General features: G+C 45.4%; 17 non-coding genes and 52 pseudogenes across 17 annotated transcripts; all 69 read right to left on the bottom strand.

Annotated features, from left to right (window-relative positions):
* Positions 1–6: 6 nt before the first annotated feature.
* Positions 7–125, bottom strand: LOC142119253 (5S ribosomal RNA; annotated as a pseudogene).
* Positions 126–209: 84 nt separating this feature from the next.
* On the bottom strand, positions 210–328 carry LOC142125413 (5S ribosomal RNA). The gene has a single exon (XR_012684892.1). It is a non-coding gene; the product is annotated as a 5S ribosomal RNA (ribosomal RNA).
* An 84-nt stretch (positions 329–412) lies between these two features.
* On the bottom strand, positions 413–531 carry LOC142126234 (5S ribosomal RNA; annotated as a pseudogene).
* An 84-nt stretch (positions 532–615) lies between these two features.
* On the bottom strand, positions 616–734 carry LOC142116362 (5S ribosomal RNA; annotated as a pseudogene).
* Positions 735–818: 84 nt separating this feature from the next.
* LOC142117936 (5S ribosomal RNA) lies at positions 819–937 on the bottom strand (annotated as a pseudogene).
* Positions 938–1,021: 84 nt separating this feature from the next.
* LOC142128126 (5S ribosomal RNA) lies at positions 1,022–1,140 on the bottom strand (annotated as a pseudogene).
* Positions 1,141–1,224: 84 nt separating this feature from the next.
* On the bottom strand, positions 1,225–1,343 carry LOC142124237 (5S ribosomal RNA; annotated as a pseudogene).
* An 84-nt stretch (positions 1,344–1,427) lies between these two features.
* On the bottom strand, positions 1,428–1,546 carry LOC142116473 (5S ribosomal RNA; annotated as a pseudogene).
* Positions 1,547–1,630: 84 nt separating this feature from the next.
* Positions 1,631–1,749, bottom strand: LOC142129309 (5S ribosomal RNA; annotated as a pseudogene).
* An 83-nt stretch (positions 1,750–1,832) lies between these two features.
* Positions 1,833–1,951, bottom strand: LOC142124401 (5S ribosomal RNA; annotated as a pseudogene).
* Positions 1,952–2,035: 84 nt separating this feature from the next.
* LOC142133495 (5S ribosomal RNA) lies at positions 2,036–2,154 on the bottom strand (annotated as a pseudogene).
* Positions 2,155–2,237: 83 nt separating this feature from the next.
* On the bottom strand, positions 2,238–2,356 carry LOC142111390 (5S ribosomal RNA). The gene has a single exon (XR_012680957.1). It is a non-coding gene; the product is annotated as a 5S ribosomal RNA (ribosomal RNA).
* Positions 2,357–2,440: 84 nt separating this feature from the next.
* LOC142112856 (5S ribosomal RNA) lies at positions 2,441–2,559 on the bottom strand. Its single transcript, XR_012681299.1, has one exon. It is a non-coding gene; the product is annotated as a 5S ribosomal RNA (ribosomal RNA).
* An 84-nt stretch (positions 2,560–2,643) lies between these two features.
* Positions 2,644–2,762, bottom strand: LOC142129042 (5S ribosomal RNA). Its single transcript, XR_012685699.1, has one exon. It is a non-coding gene; the product is annotated as a 5S ribosomal RNA (ribosomal RNA).
* An 85-nt stretch (positions 2,763–2,847) lies between these two features.
* Positions 2,848–2,966, bottom strand: LOC142111379 (5S ribosomal RNA). The gene has a single exon (XR_012680956.1). It is a non-coding gene; the product is annotated as a 5S ribosomal RNA (ribosomal RNA).
* Positions 2,967–3,050: 84 nt separating this feature from the next.
* On the bottom strand, positions 3,051–3,169 carry LOC142117220 (5S ribosomal RNA; annotated as a pseudogene).
* An 84-nt stretch (positions 3,170–3,253) lies between these two features.
* On the bottom strand, positions 3,254–3,372 carry LOC142136075 (5S ribosomal RNA). Its single transcript, XR_012687456.1, has one exon. It is a non-coding gene; the product is annotated as a 5S ribosomal RNA (ribosomal RNA).
* An 84-nt stretch (positions 3,373–3,456) lies between these two features.
* On the bottom strand, positions 3,457–3,575 carry LOC142114997 (5S ribosomal RNA; annotated as a pseudogene).
* An 84-nt stretch (positions 3,576–3,659) lies between these two features.
* Positions 3,660–3,778, bottom strand: LOC142136901 (5S ribosomal RNA). Its single transcript, XR_012687571.1, has one exon. It is a non-coding gene; the product is annotated as a 5S ribosomal RNA (ribosomal RNA).
* An 85-nt stretch (positions 3,779–3,863) lies between these two features.
* Positions 3,864–3,982, bottom strand: LOC142114462 (5S ribosomal RNA; annotated as a pseudogene).
* Positions 3,983–4,066: 84 nt separating this feature from the next.
* On the bottom strand, positions 4,067–4,185 carry LOC142136321 (5S ribosomal RNA). The gene has a single exon (XR_012687480.1). It is a non-coding gene; the product is annotated as a 5S ribosomal RNA (ribosomal RNA).
* Positions 4,186–4,269: 84 nt separating this feature from the next.
* Positions 4,270–4,388, bottom strand: LOC142119241 (5S ribosomal RNA; annotated as a pseudogene).
* Positions 4,389–4,472: 84 nt separating this feature from the next.
* LOC142114986 (5S ribosomal RNA) lies at positions 4,473–4,591 on the bottom strand (annotated as a pseudogene).
* An 84-nt stretch (positions 4,592–4,675) lies between these two features.
* LOC142119751 (5S ribosomal RNA) lies at positions 4,676–4,794 on the bottom strand (annotated as a pseudogene).
* Positions 4,795–4,879: 85 nt separating this feature from the next.
* LOC142136503 (5S ribosomal RNA) lies at positions 4,880–4,998 on the bottom strand (annotated as a pseudogene).
* Positions 4,999–5,082: 84 nt separating this feature from the next.
* LOC142117770 (5S ribosomal RNA) lies at positions 5,083–5,201 on the bottom strand (annotated as a pseudogene).
* Positions 5,202–5,285: 84 nt separating this feature from the next.
* LOC142121813 (5S ribosomal RNA) lies at positions 5,286–5,404 on the bottom strand (annotated as a pseudogene).
* Positions 5,405–5,488: 84 nt separating this feature from the next.
* Positions 5,489–5,607, bottom strand: LOC142136309 (5S ribosomal RNA). The gene has a single exon (XR_012687479.1). It is a non-coding gene; the product is annotated as a 5S ribosomal RNA (ribosomal RNA).
* Positions 5,608–5,692: 85 nt separating this feature from the next.
* Positions 5,693–5,811, bottom strand: LOC142124129 (5S ribosomal RNA; annotated as a pseudogene).
* An 84-nt stretch (positions 5,812–5,895) lies between these two features.
* Positions 5,896–6,014, bottom strand: LOC142133668 (5S ribosomal RNA; annotated as a pseudogene).
* Positions 6,015–6,098: 84 nt separating this feature from the next.
* LOC142136996 (5S ribosomal RNA) lies at positions 6,099–6,217 on the bottom strand. The gene has a single exon (XR_012687661.1). It is a non-coding gene; the product is annotated as a 5S ribosomal RNA (ribosomal RNA).
* An 84-nt stretch (positions 6,218–6,301) lies between these two features.
* Positions 6,302–6,420, bottom strand: LOC142114766 (5S ribosomal RNA; annotated as a pseudogene).
* Positions 6,421–6,503: 83 nt separating this feature from the next.
* LOC142114429 (5S ribosomal RNA) lies at positions 6,504–6,622 on the bottom strand (annotated as a pseudogene).
* Positions 6,623–6,706: 84 nt separating this feature from the next.
* On the bottom strand, positions 6,707–6,825 carry LOC142119850 (5S ribosomal RNA; annotated as a pseudogene).
* An 84-nt stretch (positions 6,826–6,909) lies between these two features.
* On the bottom strand, positions 6,910–7,028 carry LOC142121902 (5S ribosomal RNA; annotated as a pseudogene).
* An 84-nt stretch (positions 7,029–7,112) lies between these two features.
* LOC142116902 (5S ribosomal RNA) lies at positions 7,113–7,231 on the bottom strand (annotated as a pseudogene).
* Positions 7,232–7,316: 85 nt separating this feature from the next.
* On the bottom strand, positions 7,317–7,435 carry LOC142136300 (5S ribosomal RNA; annotated as a pseudogene).
* Positions 7,436–7,519: 84 nt separating this feature from the next.
* On the bottom strand, positions 7,520–7,638 carry LOC142136097 (5S ribosomal RNA; annotated as a pseudogene).
* An 82-nt stretch (positions 7,639–7,720) lies between these two features.
* On the bottom strand, positions 7,721–7,839 carry LOC142136833 (5S ribosomal RNA; annotated as a pseudogene).
* An 84-nt stretch (positions 7,840–7,923) lies between these two features.
* On the bottom strand, positions 7,924–8,042 carry LOC142116495 (5S ribosomal RNA; annotated as a pseudogene).
* Positions 8,043–8,124: 82 nt separating this feature from the next.
* Positions 8,125–8,243, bottom strand: LOC142130255 (5S ribosomal RNA). Its single transcript, XR_012686183.1, has one exon. It is a non-coding gene; the product is annotated as a 5S ribosomal RNA (ribosomal RNA).
* Positions 8,244–8,327: 84 nt separating this feature from the next.
* On the bottom strand, positions 8,328–8,446 carry LOC142136895 (5S ribosomal RNA). Its single transcript, XR_012687565.1, has one exon. It is a non-coding gene; the product is annotated as a 5S ribosomal RNA (ribosomal RNA).
* Positions 8,447–8,529: 83 nt separating this feature from the next.
* LOC142128644 (5S ribosomal RNA) lies at positions 8,530–8,648 on the bottom strand (annotated as a pseudogene).
* An 84-nt stretch (positions 8,649–8,732) lies between these two features.
* On the bottom strand, positions 8,733–8,851 carry LOC142129587 (5S ribosomal RNA; annotated as a pseudogene).
* An 83-nt stretch (positions 8,852–8,934) lies between these two features.
* Positions 8,935–9,053, bottom strand: LOC142117001 (5S ribosomal RNA; annotated as a pseudogene).
* An 84-nt stretch (positions 9,054–9,137) lies between these two features.
* Positions 9,138–9,256, bottom strand: LOC142121891 (5S ribosomal RNA; annotated as a pseudogene).
* Positions 9,257–9,341: 85 nt separating this feature from the next.
* On the bottom strand, positions 9,342–9,460 carry LOC142123665 (5S ribosomal RNA; annotated as a pseudogene).
* Positions 9,461–9,544: 84 nt separating this feature from the next.
* LOC142136298 (5S ribosomal RNA) lies at positions 9,545–9,663 on the bottom strand. The gene has a single exon (XR_012687478.1). It is a non-coding gene; the product is annotated as a 5S ribosomal RNA (ribosomal RNA).
* Positions 9,664–9,747: 84 nt separating this feature from the next.
* LOC142122783 (5S ribosomal RNA) lies at positions 9,748–9,866 on the bottom strand (annotated as a pseudogene).
* Positions 9,867–9,950: 84 nt separating this feature from the next.
* On the bottom strand, positions 9,951–10,069 carry LOC142116770 (5S ribosomal RNA; annotated as a pseudogene).
* Positions 10,070–10,153: 84 nt separating this feature from the next.
* On the bottom strand, positions 10,154–10,272 carry LOC142114573 (5S ribosomal RNA; annotated as a pseudogene).
* Positions 10,273–10,356: 84 nt separating this feature from the next.
* Positions 10,357–10,475, bottom strand: LOC142126543 (5S ribosomal RNA; annotated as a pseudogene).
* Positions 10,476–10,560: 85 nt separating this feature from the next.
* On the bottom strand, positions 10,561–10,679 carry LOC142122332 (5S ribosomal RNA; annotated as a pseudogene).
* Positions 10,680–10,763: 84 nt separating this feature from the next.
* Positions 10,764–10,882, bottom strand: LOC142136287 (5S ribosomal RNA). Its single transcript, XR_012687477.1, has one exon. It is a non-coding gene; the product is annotated as a 5S ribosomal RNA (ribosomal RNA).
* An 83-nt stretch (positions 10,883–10,965) lies between these two features.
* Positions 10,966–11,084, bottom strand: LOC142129956 (5S ribosomal RNA; annotated as a pseudogene).
* Positions 11,085–11,168: 84 nt separating this feature from the next.
* On the bottom strand, positions 11,169–11,287 carry LOC142136474 (5S ribosomal RNA; annotated as a pseudogene).
* An 83-nt stretch (positions 11,288–11,370) lies between these two features.
* On the bottom strand, positions 11,371–11,489 carry LOC142113772 (5S ribosomal RNA; annotated as a pseudogene).
* Positions 11,490–11,573: 84 nt separating this feature from the next.
* Positions 11,574–11,692, bottom strand: LOC142121880 (5S ribosomal RNA; annotated as a pseudogene).
* An 84-nt stretch (positions 11,693–11,776) lies between these two features.
* LOC142132118 (5S ribosomal RNA) lies at positions 11,777–11,894 on the bottom strand (annotated as a pseudogene).
* An 84-nt stretch (positions 11,895–11,978) lies between these two features.
* Positions 11,979–12,097, bottom strand: LOC142136933 (5S ribosomal RNA). Its single transcript, XR_012687601.1, has one exon. It is a non-coding gene; the product is annotated as a 5S ribosomal RNA (ribosomal RNA).
* Positions 12,098–12,182: 85 nt separating this feature from the next.
* Positions 12,183–12,301, bottom strand: LOC142119529 (5S ribosomal RNA; annotated as a pseudogene).
* Positions 12,302–12,385: 84 nt separating this feature from the next.
* Positions 12,386–12,504, bottom strand: LOC142117517 (5S ribosomal RNA; annotated as a pseudogene).
* An 84-nt stretch (positions 12,505–12,588) lies between these two features.
* On the bottom strand, positions 12,589–12,707 carry LOC142128258 (5S ribosomal RNA; annotated as a pseudogene).
* An 84-nt stretch (positions 12,708–12,791) lies between these two features.
* On the bottom strand, positions 12,792–12,910 carry LOC142123808 (5S ribosomal RNA; annotated as a pseudogene).
* Positions 12,911–12,993: 83 nt separating this feature from the next.
* On the bottom strand, positions 12,994–13,111 carry LOC142136672 (5S ribosomal RNA; annotated as a pseudogene).
* Positions 13,112–13,195: 84 nt separating this feature from the next.
* LOC142124062 (5S ribosomal RNA) lies at positions 13,196–13,314 on the bottom strand (annotated as a pseudogene).
* Positions 13,315–13,398: 84 nt separating this feature from the next.
* LOC142136275 (5S ribosomal RNA) lies at positions 13,399–13,517 on the bottom strand. Its single transcript, XR_012687475.1, has one exon. It is a non-coding gene; the product is annotated as a 5S ribosomal RNA (ribosomal RNA).
* Positions 13,518–13,601: 84 nt separating this feature from the next.
* Positions 13,602–13,720, bottom strand: LOC142126654 (5S ribosomal RNA; annotated as a pseudogene).
* Positions 13,721–13,804: 84 nt separating this feature from the next.
* LOC142136263 (5S ribosomal RNA) lies at positions 13,805–13,923 on the bottom strand. The gene has a single exon (XR_012687474.1). It is a non-coding gene; the product is annotated as a 5S ribosomal RNA (ribosomal RNA).
* Between the last annotated feature and the right edge of the window lie 6 nt (positions 13,924–13,929).

Here is a 13,929-nt window from a genome sequence, read left to right as displayed (position 1 = left end):
AAAAACTGCCTACAGCACCTGGTATTCCCAGGTGGTCTCCCATCCAAGTACTAACCAGGCCGGGCCCAGCTTAGCTTCCAAGATCAGACGAGATTGGGCTTGTTCAGGGTGGTGTGGCTGTAGGTATTGGTTTCCTAATGACCTACATCTCTTATACATCTCAAAACCAGCATTGAAGGAAGCCGGAACAAGAGAAAATAAAAAAAAATGGCCTACAGCACCTGGTATTCCCAGGTGGTCTCCCATCCAAGTACTAACCAGGCCCGATCCTGCTTAGCTTCCAAGATCAAATGAGATTGGGCTTGTTCAGGGTGGTGTGGCTGTAGGTATTGGTTTTCTAAAGATCTACATGTCTTATACATCTCAAAACCAGCTTCGAAGGAAGCCGGAACAAGAGAAAATAAAAAAAAACTGCCTACAGCACCTGGTATTCCCAGGTGGTCTCCCATCCAAGTACTAACCAGGCTGGGCCCTGCTTAGCTTCCAAGATCAGACGAGATTAGGCTTGTTCAGGGTGGTGTGGCTGTAGGTATTGGTTTCCTAATGACCTACATCTCTTATACATCTCAAATCCAGCTTCGAAGGAAGCCGGAACAAGAGAAAATAAAAAAAAAAGGCCTACAGCACCTGGTATTCTCAGATGGTCTCCCATCCAAGTACTAACCAGGCCTAGCCCTGCTTAGCTTCCAAGATCAGACGAGATTGGGCTTGTTCAGGGTGGTGTGGCTGTATGTATTGTTTTCCTAATGACCTACATCTCTTATACATCTCAAAACCAGCATTGAAGGAAGCCGGAACAAGAGAAAATAAAAAAAAAAGGCCTACAGCACCTGGTATTCATAGGTGGTCTCCCATCCAAGTACTAACCAGGCCCGACCCTACTTAGCATCCAAGATCAAATGAGATTGGGCTTGTTCAGGGTGGTGTGGCTGTAGGTATTGGTTTTCTAAAGACCTACATGTCTTATACATCTCAAAACCAGCTTCGAAGGAAGCCGGAACAAGAGAAAATAAAAAAAAACTGCCTACAGCACCTGGTATTCCTAGGTGGTCTCCCATCCAAGTACTAACCAGCCCGGGCCCTGCTTAGCTTCCAAGATCAGACGAGATTGGGCTTGTTCAGGGTGGTGTGGCTGTAGGTATTGGTTTCCTAATGACCTACATCTCTTATACATCTCAAAACCAGCATTGAAGGAAGTCGGAACAAGAGAAAATAAAAAAAAATTGCCTACAGCACCTGGTATTCCCAGGTGGTCTCCCATCCAAGTACTAACCAGGCCCGGACCTTCTTAGCTTACAAGATCAGATGAGATTGGGCTTGTTCAGGGTGGTGTGGCTGTAGGTATTGATTTCCTAAAGACCTACATCTCTTATACATCTCAAAACCAGCTTCGAAGGAAGCCGGAACAAGAGAAAATAAAAAAAAATTGCCTAAAGCACCTGGTATTCCCAGGTGGTCTCCCATCCAAGTACTAACCAGGCCCGGCCCTGCTTAGCTTCCAAGATCAGATGAGATTGGGCTTGTTCAGGGTGGTGTGGCTGTATGTATTGGTTTCCTAATGACCTACATCTCTTATACATCTCAAAACCAGCATTGAAGGAAGCCGGAACAAGAGAAAATAAAAAAAAATGGCCTACAGCACCTGGTATTACCAAGTTGTCTCCCATCCAAGTACTAACCAGGCCCGGTCCTGCTTAGCTTCCAAGATCAAATGAGATTGGGCTTGTTCAGGGTGGTGTGGCTGTAGGTATTGGTTTTCTAAAGACCTACATGTCTTATACATCTCAAAACCAGCTTCGAAGGAAGCCGGAACAAGAGAAAATAAAAAAAACTGCCTACAGCACCTGGTATTCCCAGGTGGTCTCCCATCCAAGTACTAACCAGGCCGGGCTCTGCTTAGCTTCCAAGATCAGACGAGATTAGGCTTGTTCAGGGTGGTGTGGCTGTAGGTATTGGTTTCTTAATGACCTACATCTCTTATACATCTCAAATCCAGCTTCGAAGGAAGCCGGAACAAGAGAAAATAAAAAAAAATGGCCTACAGCACCTGGTATTCCCAAGTGGTCTCCCATTCAAGTGCTAACCAGGCCCGGTCCTGCTTAGCTTCCAAGATCAAATGAGATTGGGCTTGTTCAGGGGTGTGTGGCTGTAGGTATTGGTTTTCTAAAGACCTACATGTCTTATACATCTCAAAACCAGCTTCGAAGGAAGCCGGAACAAGAGAAAATAAAAAAAAAGGCCTACAGCACCTGGTATTCCCAGGTGGTCTCCCATCCAAGTATTAACCAGGCCCAGCCCTTCTTAGCTTCCAAGATCAGATGAGATTGGGCTTGTTCAGGGTGGTGTGGCTGTAGGTATTGGCTTACTAATGACCTACATCTCTTATACATCTCAAAACCAGCATTGAAGGAAGCCGGAACAAGAGAAAATAAAAAAAAATGGCCTACAGCACCTGGTGTTCCCAGGTGGTCTCCCATCCAAGTACTAACCAGGCCGGGCCCTGCTTAGCTTCCAAGATCAGACGAGATTGGGCTTGTTCAGGGTGGTGTGGCTGTAGGTATTGGTTTCCTAATGACCTACATCTCTTATACATCTCAAAACCAGCATTGAAGGAAGTCGGAACACGAGAAAATAAAAAAGAATTGCCTACAGCACCTGGTATTCCCAGGTGGTCACCCATCCAAGTACTAACCAGGCCCGGCCCTGCTTAGCTTCCAAGATCAGATGAGATTGGGCTTGTTCAGGGTGGTGCGACTGTAGGTATTGTTTTTCTAATGACCTACATCTCTTATACATCTCAAAACCAGCATTGAAGGAAGACGGAACAAGAGAAAAAAAAAAAAAAAAGGCCTACAGCACCTGGTATTCCCAGGTGGTCTCCCATCCAAGTATTAACCAGGCCCAGCCCTTCTTAGCTTCCAAGATCAGATGAGATTGGGCTTGTTCAGGGTGGTGTGGCTGTAGGTATTGGTTTTCTAAAGACCTACATGTCTTATACATCACAAAACCAGCTTCGAAGGAAGCCGGAACAAGAGAAAATAAAAAAAAAATGCCTACAGCACCTGGTATTCCCAGGTGGTCTCCCATCCAAGTACTAACCAGGCCGGGCCCTGCTTAGCTTCCAAGATCAGATGAGATTGGGCTTGTTCAGGGTGGTGTGGCAGTAGGTATTGGTTTCCTAATGACCTACATCTCTTATACATCTCAAAACCAGCATTGAAGGAAGCCGGAACAAGAGAAAATAAAAAAAAATGGCCTACAGCACCTGGTATTCCCAGGTGGTCTCCTATCCAAGTACTAACCAGGCCCGGCCCTGCTTAGCTTCCAAGATCAAATGAGATTGGGCTTGTTCAGGGTGGTGTGGCTGTAGGTATTGGTTTTCTAAAGATCTACATGTCTTATACATCTCAAATCCAGCTTCGAAGGAAGCCGGAACAAGAGAAAATAAAAAAAAAAGGCCTACAGCACCTGGTATTCCCAGATGGTCTCCCATCCAAGTACTAACCAGGCCTAGCCCTGCTTAGCTTCCAAGATCAGACGAGATTGGGCTTGTTCAGGGTGGTGTGGCTGTATGTATTGGTTTCCTAATGACCTACATCTCTTATACATCTCAAAACCAGCATTGAAGGAAGTCGGAACAAGAGAAAATAAAAAAGAATTGGCTACAGCACCTGGTATTCCCAGGTGGTCACCCATCCAAGTACTAACCAGGCCCGGCCCTGCTTAGCTTCCAAGATCAGATGAGATTGGGCTTGTTCAGGGTGGTGTGACTGTAGGTATTGTTTTTCTAATGACCTACATCTCTTATACATCTCAAAACCAGCATTGAAGGAAGACGGAACAAGAGAAAATAAAAAAAAAAAGGCCTACAGCACCTGGTATTCCCAGGTGGTCTCCCATTCAAGTATTAACCAGGCCCAGCCCTTCTTAGCTTCCAAGATCAGATGAGATTGGGCTTGTTCAGGGTGGTGTGGCTGTAGGTATTGGCTTCCTAATGACCTACATCTCTTATACATCTCAAAACCAGCATTGAAGGAAGCCGGAACAAGAGAAAATAAAAAAAAATGGCCTACAGCACCTGGTATTCCCAGGTGGTCTCCCATCCAAGTACTAACCAGGCCCGGTCCTGCTTAGCTTCCAAGATCAAATGAGATTGGGCTTGTTCAGGGTGGTGTGGCTGTAGGTATTGGTTTTCTAAAGACCTACATGTCTTATACATCTCAAAACCAGCTTCGAAGGAAGCCGGAACAAGAGAAAATAAAAAAAAACTGCCTACAGCACCTGGTATTCCCAGGTGGTCTCCCATCCAAGTACTAACCAGGCCGGGCCCAGCTTAGCTTCCAAGATCAGACGAGATTGGGCTTGTTCAGGGTGGTGTGGCTGTAGGTATTGGTTTCCTAATGACCTACATCTCTTATACATCTCAAATCCAGCTTCGAAGGAAGCCGGAACAAGAGAAAATAAAAAAAAAAGGCCTACAGCACCTGGTATTCCCAGATGGTCTCCCATCCAAGTACTAACCAGGCCTAGCCCTGCTTAGCTTCCAAGATCAGACGAGATTGGGCTTGTTCAGGGTGGTGTGGCTGTATGTATTGGTTTCCTAATGACCTACATCTCTTATACATCTCAAAACCAGCATTGAAGGAAGTCGGAACAAGAGAAAATAAAAAAGAATTGCCTACAGCACCTGGTATTCCCAGGTGGTCTCCCATTCAAGTACTAACCAGGCCCGGCCCTTCTTAGCTTACAAGATCAGATGAGATTGGGCTTGTTCAGGGTGGTGTGGCTGTAGGTATTGGTTTCCTAAAGACCTACATCTCTTATACATCTCAAAACCAGGTTCGAAGGAAGCCGGAACAAGAGAAAATAAAAAAAAAATTGCCTAAAGCACCTGGTATTCCCAGGTGGTCTCCCATCCAACTACTAACCAGGCCTGGCCCTGCTTAGCTTTGAAGATCAGACGAGATTGGGCTTGTTCAGGGTGGTGTGGCTGCAGATATTGATTTCCTAATGACCTACATCTCTTATACATCTCAAAACCAGCATTGAAGGAAGTCGGAACAAGAGAAAATAAAAAAAAATTGCCTACAGCACCTGGTATTCCCAGGTGGTCTCCCATCCAAGTACTAACCAGTCCCAGCCCTGCTTAGCTTCCAAGATCAGACGAGATTGGGCTTGTTCAGGGTGGTGTGGCTGTATGTATTGGTTTCCTAATGACCTACATCTCTTATACATCTCAAAACCAGCATTGAAGGAAGCCGGAACAAGAGAAAATAAAAAAAAATGGCCAACAGCACCTGGTATTCCCAGGTGGTCTCCCATCCAAGTACTAACCAGGCCGGGCCCTGCTTAGCTTCCAAGATCAGACGAGATTGGGCTTGTTCAGGGTGGTGTGGCAGTAGGTATTGGTTTCCTAATGACCTACATCTCTTATACATCTCAAAACCAGCATTGAAGGAAGCCGGAACAAGAGAAAATAAAAAAAAATGGCCTACAGCACCTGGTATTCCCAGGTGGTCTCCCATCCAAGTACTAACCAGGCCCGGTCCTGCTTAGCTTCCAAGATCAAATGAGATTGGGCTTGTTCAGGGTGGTGTGGCTGTAGGTATTGGTTTTCTAAAGATCTACATGTCTTATACATCTCAAAACCAGCTTCGAAGGAAGCCGGAACAAGAGAAAATAAAAAAAAAAATGCCTACAGCACCTGGTATTCCCAGGTAATCTCCCATCCAAGTACTAACCAGGCCGGGCCCTGCTTAGCTTCCAAGATCAGACGAGATTGGGCTTGTTCAGGGTGGTGTGGCTGTAGGTATTGTTTTCCTAATGACCTACATCTCTTATACATCTCAAAACCAGCATTGAAGGAAGTCGGAACAAGAGAAAATAAAAAAAAATTGCCTACAGCACCTGGTATTCCCAGGTGGTCTCCCATCCAAGTACTAACCAGCCCTGGCCCTTCTTAGCTTACAAGATCAGATGAGATTGGGCTTGTTCAGGGTGGTGTGGCTGTAGGTATTGTTTTTTTAATGACCTACATCTCTTATACATCTCAAAACCAGCATTGAAGGAAGTCGGAACAAGAGAAAATAAAAAAAAATTGCCTACAGCACCTGGTATTCCCAGGTGGTCTCCCATCCAAGTACTAACCAGGCCCAGCCCTGCTTAGCTTCCAAGATCAGACGAGATTGGGCTTTTTCAGGGTGGTGTGGCTGTAGGTATTGTTTTTCTAATGACTTACATCTCTTATACATCTCAAAACCAGCATTGAAGAAAGTCGGAACAAGAGAAAATAAAAAAGAAAGGCCTACAGCATCTGGTATTCCCAGGTGGTCTCCCATCAAAGTACTAACCAGGCCCAGCCCTTCTTAGCTTCCAAGATCAGATGAGATTGGGCTTGTTCAGGGTGGTGTGGCTGTAGGTATTGGTTTCTTACTGACCTACATCTCTTATACATCTTAAAACCAGCATTGTAGGAAGCCGGAACAAGAGAAAATAAAAAAAAAGGCCTACAGCACCTGGTATTCCCAGGTGGTCTCCCATCCGAGTACTAACCAGGCCTAGCCCTGCTTAGCTTCCAAGATCAGACGAGATTGGGCTTGTTCAGGGTGGTGTGGCTGTATGTATTGTTTTCCTAATGACCTACATCTCTTATACATCTCAAAACCAGCATTGAAGGAAGGCGGAACAAGAGAAAATAAAAAAAAAAGGCCAACAGCACCTGGTATTCCCAGATGGTCTCCCATCCAAGTACTAACCAGGCCTAGCCCTGCTTAGCTTCCAAGATCAGACGAGATTGGGCTTGTTCAGGGTGGTGTGGCTGTATGTATTGTTTTCCTAATGACCTACATCTCTTATACATCTCAAAACCAGCATTGAAGGAAGGCGGAACAAGAGAAAATAAAAAAAAATGGCCTACAGCACCTGGTATTCCCAGGTGGTCTCCCATCCAAGTACTAACCAGGCCTGGTCCTGCTTAGCTTCCAAGATCAAATGAGATTAGGCTTGTTCAGGGTGGTGTGGCTATAGGTATTGGTTTTTTAAAGACCTACATGTCTTATACATCTCAAAACCAGCTTCGAAGGAAGTCGGAACAAGAGAAAATAAAAAAAAATTGCCTACAGCACCTGGTATTCCCAGGTGGTCTCCCATCCAAGTACTAACCAGGCCCGGCCCTTCTTAGCTTACAAGATCAGATGAGATTGGGCTTGTTCAGGGTGGTGTGGCTGTAGGTATTGGTTTCCTAAAGACCTACATCTCTTATACATCTCAAAACCAGCTTCGAAGGAAGCCGGAACAAGAGAAAATAAAAAAAAAATTGCCTAAAGCACCTGGTATTCCCAGGTGGTCTCCCATCCAACTACTAACCAGGCCTGGCCCTGCTTAGCTTTGAAGATCAGACGAGATTGGGCTTGTTCAGGGTGGTGTGGCTGTAGATATTGATTTCCTAATGACCTACATCTCTTATACATCTCAAAACCAGCATTGAAGGAAGCCGGAACAAGAGAAAATAAAAAAAAAAGGCCTACAGCACCTTGTATTCATAGGTGGTCTCCCATCCAAGTACTAACCAGGCCCGACCCTACTTAGCATCCAAGATCAGATGAGATTGGGCTTGTTCAGGGTGGTGTGGTTATAGTATTGGTTTCCTAATGACCTATTTCTCTTATACATCTCAAAACCAGCTTTGCAGGAAGGGGAACAAGAGAAAATAAAAAAAACAATCATACAGCATCTGGTATTCCCAGTTGGTCTCCTATCCAAGTACTAACCAGGCCCGGCCCTGCTTAGCTTTCAAGATCAGACGAGATTCGGCTTATTCAGGGTGGTGTTTCTGTAGGTACTGGCTTCCTAATGACCTACATCTCTTATACATCTCAAAACCAGCATTGAAGGAAGCCGGAACAAGAGAAAATAAAAAAAAATGGCCTACAGCACCTGGTATTCCCAGGTGGTCTCCCATCCAAGTACTAACCAGGCCCGGTCCTGCTTAGCTTCCAAGATCAGATGAGATTAGGCTTGTTCAGGGTGGTGTGGTTGTAGGTATGGTTGCCTACTGACCTACATCTCTTATACATCTGAAAACCAGCATTGAAGGAAGCCGGAACAAGAAAAAATAAAATAAAAGGCCTACAGCACCTGGTATTCCCAGGTGGTCTCCCATCCAAGTAATAACCAGGCCCGGCCCTGCTTAGCTTCCAAGATCAGATGAGATTGGGCTTGTTCAGGGTGGTGTGGCTGTAGGTATTGGTTTCCTAATGACCTACATCTTTTATACATCTCAAAACCAGCATTGAAGGAAGCCGGAACAAGAGAAAATAAAAAAAAATGGCCTACAGCACCTGGTATTCCCAGGTGGTCTCCCATCCAAGTACTAACCAGGCCCGGTCCTGCTTAGCTTCCAAGATCAAATGAGATTGGACTTGTTCAGGGTGGTGTGGCTGTAGGCATTGGTTTTCTAAAGACCTACATGTCTTATACATCTCAAAACCAGCTTCGAAGGAAGCCGGAACAAGAGAAAATAAAAAAAACTGCCTACTGCACCTGGTATTCCCAGGTGGTCTCCCATCCAAGTACTAACCAGGCCGGGCCCTGCTTAGCTTCCAAGATCAGACGAGATTGGGCTTGTTCAGGCTGGTGTGGCTGTAGGTATTGGTCTCCTAATGACCTACAACTCTTATACATCTCAAAACCAGCATTGAAGGAAGTCGGAACAAGAGAAAATAAAAAAAAATTGCCTACAGCATCTGGTATTCCCAGGTGGTCTCCCATCCGAGTACTAACCAGGCCCGGCCCTGCTTAGCTTCCAAGATCAGATGGGAGTAGGTTTATTCAGGGGGGTGTGGCTATAGCATTGGTTTCGTAAAGACCTACATCTCTTATACATTTCAAATCCAGCTTCGAAGGAAGCCGGAACAAGAGAAAATAAAAAAATAAGGCCTACTGCACCTGGTATTCCCAGGTGGTCTCCCATCCAAGTACTAACCAGGCCCGGCCCTGCTTAGCTTCCAAGATCAGACGAGATTGGGCTTGTTCAAGGTGGTGTGGCTGTATGTATTGGTTTCCTAATGACCTACATCTCTTATACATCTCAAAACCAGCATTGAAGGAAGCCGGAACAAGAGAAAATAAAAAAAAATGGCCTACAGCACCTGGTATTCCCAGGTGGTCTCCCATCCAAGTACTAACCAGGCCTGGCCCTTCTTAGCTTACAAGATCAGATGAGATTGGGCTTGTTCAGGGTGGTGTGGCTGTAGGTATTGGTTTCCTAAAGACCTACATCTCTTATACATCTCAAAACCAGCTTCGAAGGAAGCCGGAACAAGAGAAAATAAAAAAAAAATTGCCTAAAGCACCTGGTATTCCCAGGTGGTCTCCCATCCAAGTACTAACCAGGCCCGGCCCTGGTTAGCTTCCAAGATCAGACGAGATTGGGCTTGTTCAGGGTGGTGTGGCTGTATGTATTGGTTTCCTAATGACCTACATCTCTTATACATCTCAAAACCAGCATTGAAGGAAGCCGGAACAAGAGAAAATAAAAAAAAATGGCCTACAGCACCTGGTATTCCCAGGTGGTCTCCCATCCAAGTACTAACCAGGCCCGGTCCTGCTTAGCTTCCAAGATCAAATGAGATTGGGCTTGTTCAGGGTGGTGTGGCTGTAGGTATTGGTTTTCTAAAGACCTACATGTCTTATACATCTCAAAACCAGCTTCGAAGGAAGCCGGAACAAGAGAAAATAAAAAAAAACTGCCTACAGTACCTGGTATTCCCAGGTGGTCTCCCATCCAAGTACTAACCAGGCCGGGCCCTGCTTAGCTTCCAAGATCAGACGAGATTAGGCTTGTTCAGGGTGGTGTGGCTGTAGGTATTGGTTTCCTAATGACCTACATCTCTTATACATCTCAAATCCAGCTTCGAAGGAAGCCGGAACAAGAGAAAATAAAAAAAAAAGGCCTACAGCACCTGGTATTCCCAGATGGTCTCCCATCCAAGTACTAACCAGGCCTGGCCCTGCTTAGCTTCCAAGATCAGACGAGATTGGGCTTGTTCAGGGTGGTGTGGCTGTATGTATTGTTTTCCTAATGACCTACATCTCTTATACATCTCAAAACCAGCATTGAAGGAAGCCGGAACAAGAGAAAATAAAAAAAAATGGCCTACAGCACCTGGTATTCCCAGGTGGTCTCCCATCCAAGTATTAACCAGGCCCGGTCCTGCTTAGCTTCCAAGATCAAATGAGATTGGGCTTGTTCAGGGTGGTGTGGCTGTAGGTATTGGTTTCCTAATGACCTACATCTCTTATACATCTCAAAACCAGCATTGAAGGAAGTCGGAACAAGAGAAAATAAAAAAGAATTGCCTACAGCACCTGGTATTCCCAGGTGGTCACCCATCCAAGTCCTAACCAGGCCCGGCCCTACTTAGTTTCCAAGATCAGATGAGATTAGGCTTGTTCAGAGTGGTGTGACTGTAGGTATTGTTTTTCTAATGACTTACATCTCTTATACATCTCAAAACCAGCCTTGAAGGAAGACGGAACAAGAGAAAAGAAAAAAAAAAAGGCATACAGCACCTGGTATTCCCAGGTGGTCTCCCATCCAAGTATTAACCAGACCCAGCCCTTCTTAGCTTCCAAGATCAGATGAGATTGGGCTTGTTCAGGGTGGTGTGGCTGTAGGTATTGGCTAATTAATGACCTACATCTCTTATACATCTCAAAACCAGCATTGAAGGAAGCCGGAACAAGAGAAAATAAAAAAAAATGGCCTACAGCACCTGGTATTCCCAGGTGGTCTCCCATCCAAGTACTAACCAGGCCCGGTCCTGCTTAGCTTCCAAGATCAAATGAGATTGGGCTTGTTCAGGGTGGTGTGGCTGTAGGTATTGGTTTTCTAAAGACCTACATGTCTTATACATCTCAAAACCAGCTTCGAAGGAAGCCGGAACAAGAGAAAATAAAAAAAACTGCCTACAGCACCTGGTATTCCCAGGTGGTCTCCCATCCAAGTACTAACCAGGCTGGGCCCTGCTTAGCTTCCAAGATCAGACGAGATTGGGCTTGTTCAGGCTGGTGTGGCTGTAGGTATTGGTTTCCTAATGACCTACATCTCTTATACATCTCAAAACCAGCATTGAAGGAAGTCGGAACAAGAGAAAATAAAAAAAAATTGCCTACAGCATCTGGTATTCCGAGGTGGTCTCCCATCCGAGTACTAACCAGGCCCGGACCTGCGTAGCTTCCAAGATCAGATGAGATTGGGCTTGTTCAGGGGGGTGTGGCTATAGCATTGGTTTGCTAAAGACCTACATCTCTTATACATCTCAAATCCAGCTTCGAAGGAAGCCGGAACAAGAGAAAATAAAAAAATAAGGCCTACAGCACCTGGTATTCCCAGGTGGTCTCCCATCCAAGTACTAACTAGGCCCGGCCCTGCTTAGCTTCCAAGATCAGACGAGATTGGGCTTGTTCAGGGTGGTGTGGCTGTATGTATTGGTTTCCTAATGACCTACATCTCTTATACATCTCAAAACCAGCATTGAAGGAAGCCGGAACAAGTGAAAATAAAAAAAAATGGCCTACAGCACCTGGTATTCCCAGGTGGTCTCCCATCCAAGTACTAACCAGGCCTGGCCCTTCTTAGCTTACAAGATCAGATGAGATTGGGCTTGTTCAGGGTGGTGTGGCTGTAGGTATTGGTTTCCTAAAGACCTACATCTCTTATACATCTCAAAACCAGCTTCGAAGGAAGCCGGAACAAGAGAAAATAAAAAAAAATTGCCTAAAGCACCTGGTATTCCAGGTGGTCTCCCATCCAAGTACTAACCAGGCCCGGCCCTGCTTAGCTTCCAAGATCAGACGAGATTGGGCTTGTTCAGGGAGGTGTGGCTGTATGTATTGGTTTCCTAATGACCTACATCTCTTATACATCTCAAAACCAGCATTGAAGGAAGCCGGAACAGAGAAAATAAAAAAAAAATGGCCTACAGCACCTGGTATTCCCAGGTGGTCTCCCATCCAAGTACTAACCAGGCCCGGTCCTGCTTAGTTTCCAAGATCAGATGAGATTGGGCTTGTTCAGGGTGGTGTGACTGTAGGTATTGTTTTTCTAATGACCTACATCTCTTATACATCTCAAAACCAGCATTGAAGGAAGACGGAACAAGAGAAAATAAAAAAAAAAAGGCCTACAGCACCTGGTATTCCCAGGTGGTCTCCCATCCAAGTATTAACCAGGCCCAGCCCTTCTTAGCTTCAAAGATCAGATGAGATTGGGCTTGTTCAGGGTGGTGTGGCTGTAGGTATTGGTTTCCTAATGACCTACATCTCTTATACATCTCAAAACCAGCATTGAAGGAAGCCGGAACAAGAGAAAATAAAAAAAAATTGCCTACAGCACCTGGTATTCCCAGGTGGTCTCCCATCCAAGTACTAACCAGGCCTGGTCCTGCTTAGCTTCCAAGATCAAATGAGATTGGGCTTGTTCAGGGTGGTGTGGCTGTAGGTATTGGTTTTCTAAAGACCTACATGTCTTATACATCTCAAAACCAGCTTCGAAGGAAGCCGGAACAAGAGAAAATAAAAAAAAACTGCCTATAGCACCTGGTATTCCCAGGTGGTCTCCCATCCAAGTACTAACCAGGCTGGGCCCTGCTTAGCTTCCAAGATCAGACGAGATTGGGCTTGTTCAGGGTGGTGTGGCTGTAGGTATTGGTTTCCTAATGACCTACATCTCTTATACATCTCAAAACCAGCATTGAAGGAAGTCGGAACAAGAGAAAATAAAAAAAAATTGCCTACAGCACCTGGTATTCCCAGGTGGTCTCCCATCCAAGTACTAACCAGGCCCGGCCCTTCTTAGCTTATAAGATCAGATGAGATTGGGCTTGTTCAGGGTGGTGTGGCTGTAGGTATTGGTTTCCTAAAGACCTACATCTCTTATACATCTCAAAACCAGCTTCGAAGGAAGCCGGAACAAGAGAAAAAAAAAAAAAATTGCTAAAGCACCTGGTATTCCCAGGTGGTCTCCCATCCAACTACTAACCAGGCCTGGCCCTGCTTAGCTTGAAGATCAGATGAGATTGGGCTTGTTCAGGGTAGTGTGGCTGTAGATATTGATTTCCTAATGACCTACATCTCTTATACATCTCAAAACCAGCATTGAAGGAAGTCGGAACAAGAGAAAATAAAAAAAAATTGCCTACAGCACCTGGTATTCCCAGGTGGTCTCCTATCCAAGTACTAACCAGTCCCAGCCCTGCTTAGCTTCCAAGATCAGACGAGATTGGGCTTGTTCAGGGTGGTGTGGCTGTATGTATTTGTTTTTCTAATGACCTACATCTCTTATACATCTCAAAACCAGCATTGAAGGAAGCAGGAACAAGAGAAAATAAAAAAAATGGCCTACAGCACCTGGTATTCCCAGGTGGTCTCCCATCCAAGTACTAACCAGGCCCGGTCCTGCTTAGCTTCCAAGATCAAATGAGATTGGGCTTGTTCAGGGTGGTGTGGCTGTAGGTATTGGTTTTCTAAAGACCTACATGTCTTATACATCTCAAAACCAGCTTCGAAGGAAGCCGGAACAAGAGAAAATAAAAAAAAACTGCCTACAGCACCTGGTATTCCCAGGTGTTCTCCCATCCAAGTACTAACCAGGCCGGGCCCTGCTTAGCTTCCAAGATCAGATGAGATTGGGCTTGTTCAGGGTGGTGTGGCAGTAGGTATTGGTTTCCTAATGACCTACATCTCTTATACATCTCAAAACCAGCATTGAAGGAAGCCGGAACAAGAGAAAATAAAAAAAAATGGCCTACAGCACCTGGTATTCCCAGGTGGTCTCCCATCCAAGTACTAACCAGGCCCGGTCCTGCTTAGCTTCCAAGATCAAATGAGATTGGGCTTGTTCAGGGTGGTGTGGCTGTAGGTATTGGT

This window comes from Mixophyes fleayi, chromosome 1 (genome assembly GCF_038048845.1).
Source record: "Mixophyes fleayi isolate aMixFle1 chromosome 1, aMixFle1.hap1, whole genome shotgun sequence".
NCBI classification, from domain to species: Eukaryota; Metazoa; Chordata; class Amphibia; order Anura; family Limnodynastidae; genus Mixophyes; species Mixophyes fleayi.
This window is presented reverse-complemented; position numbering and strand designations above follow the sequence as displayed.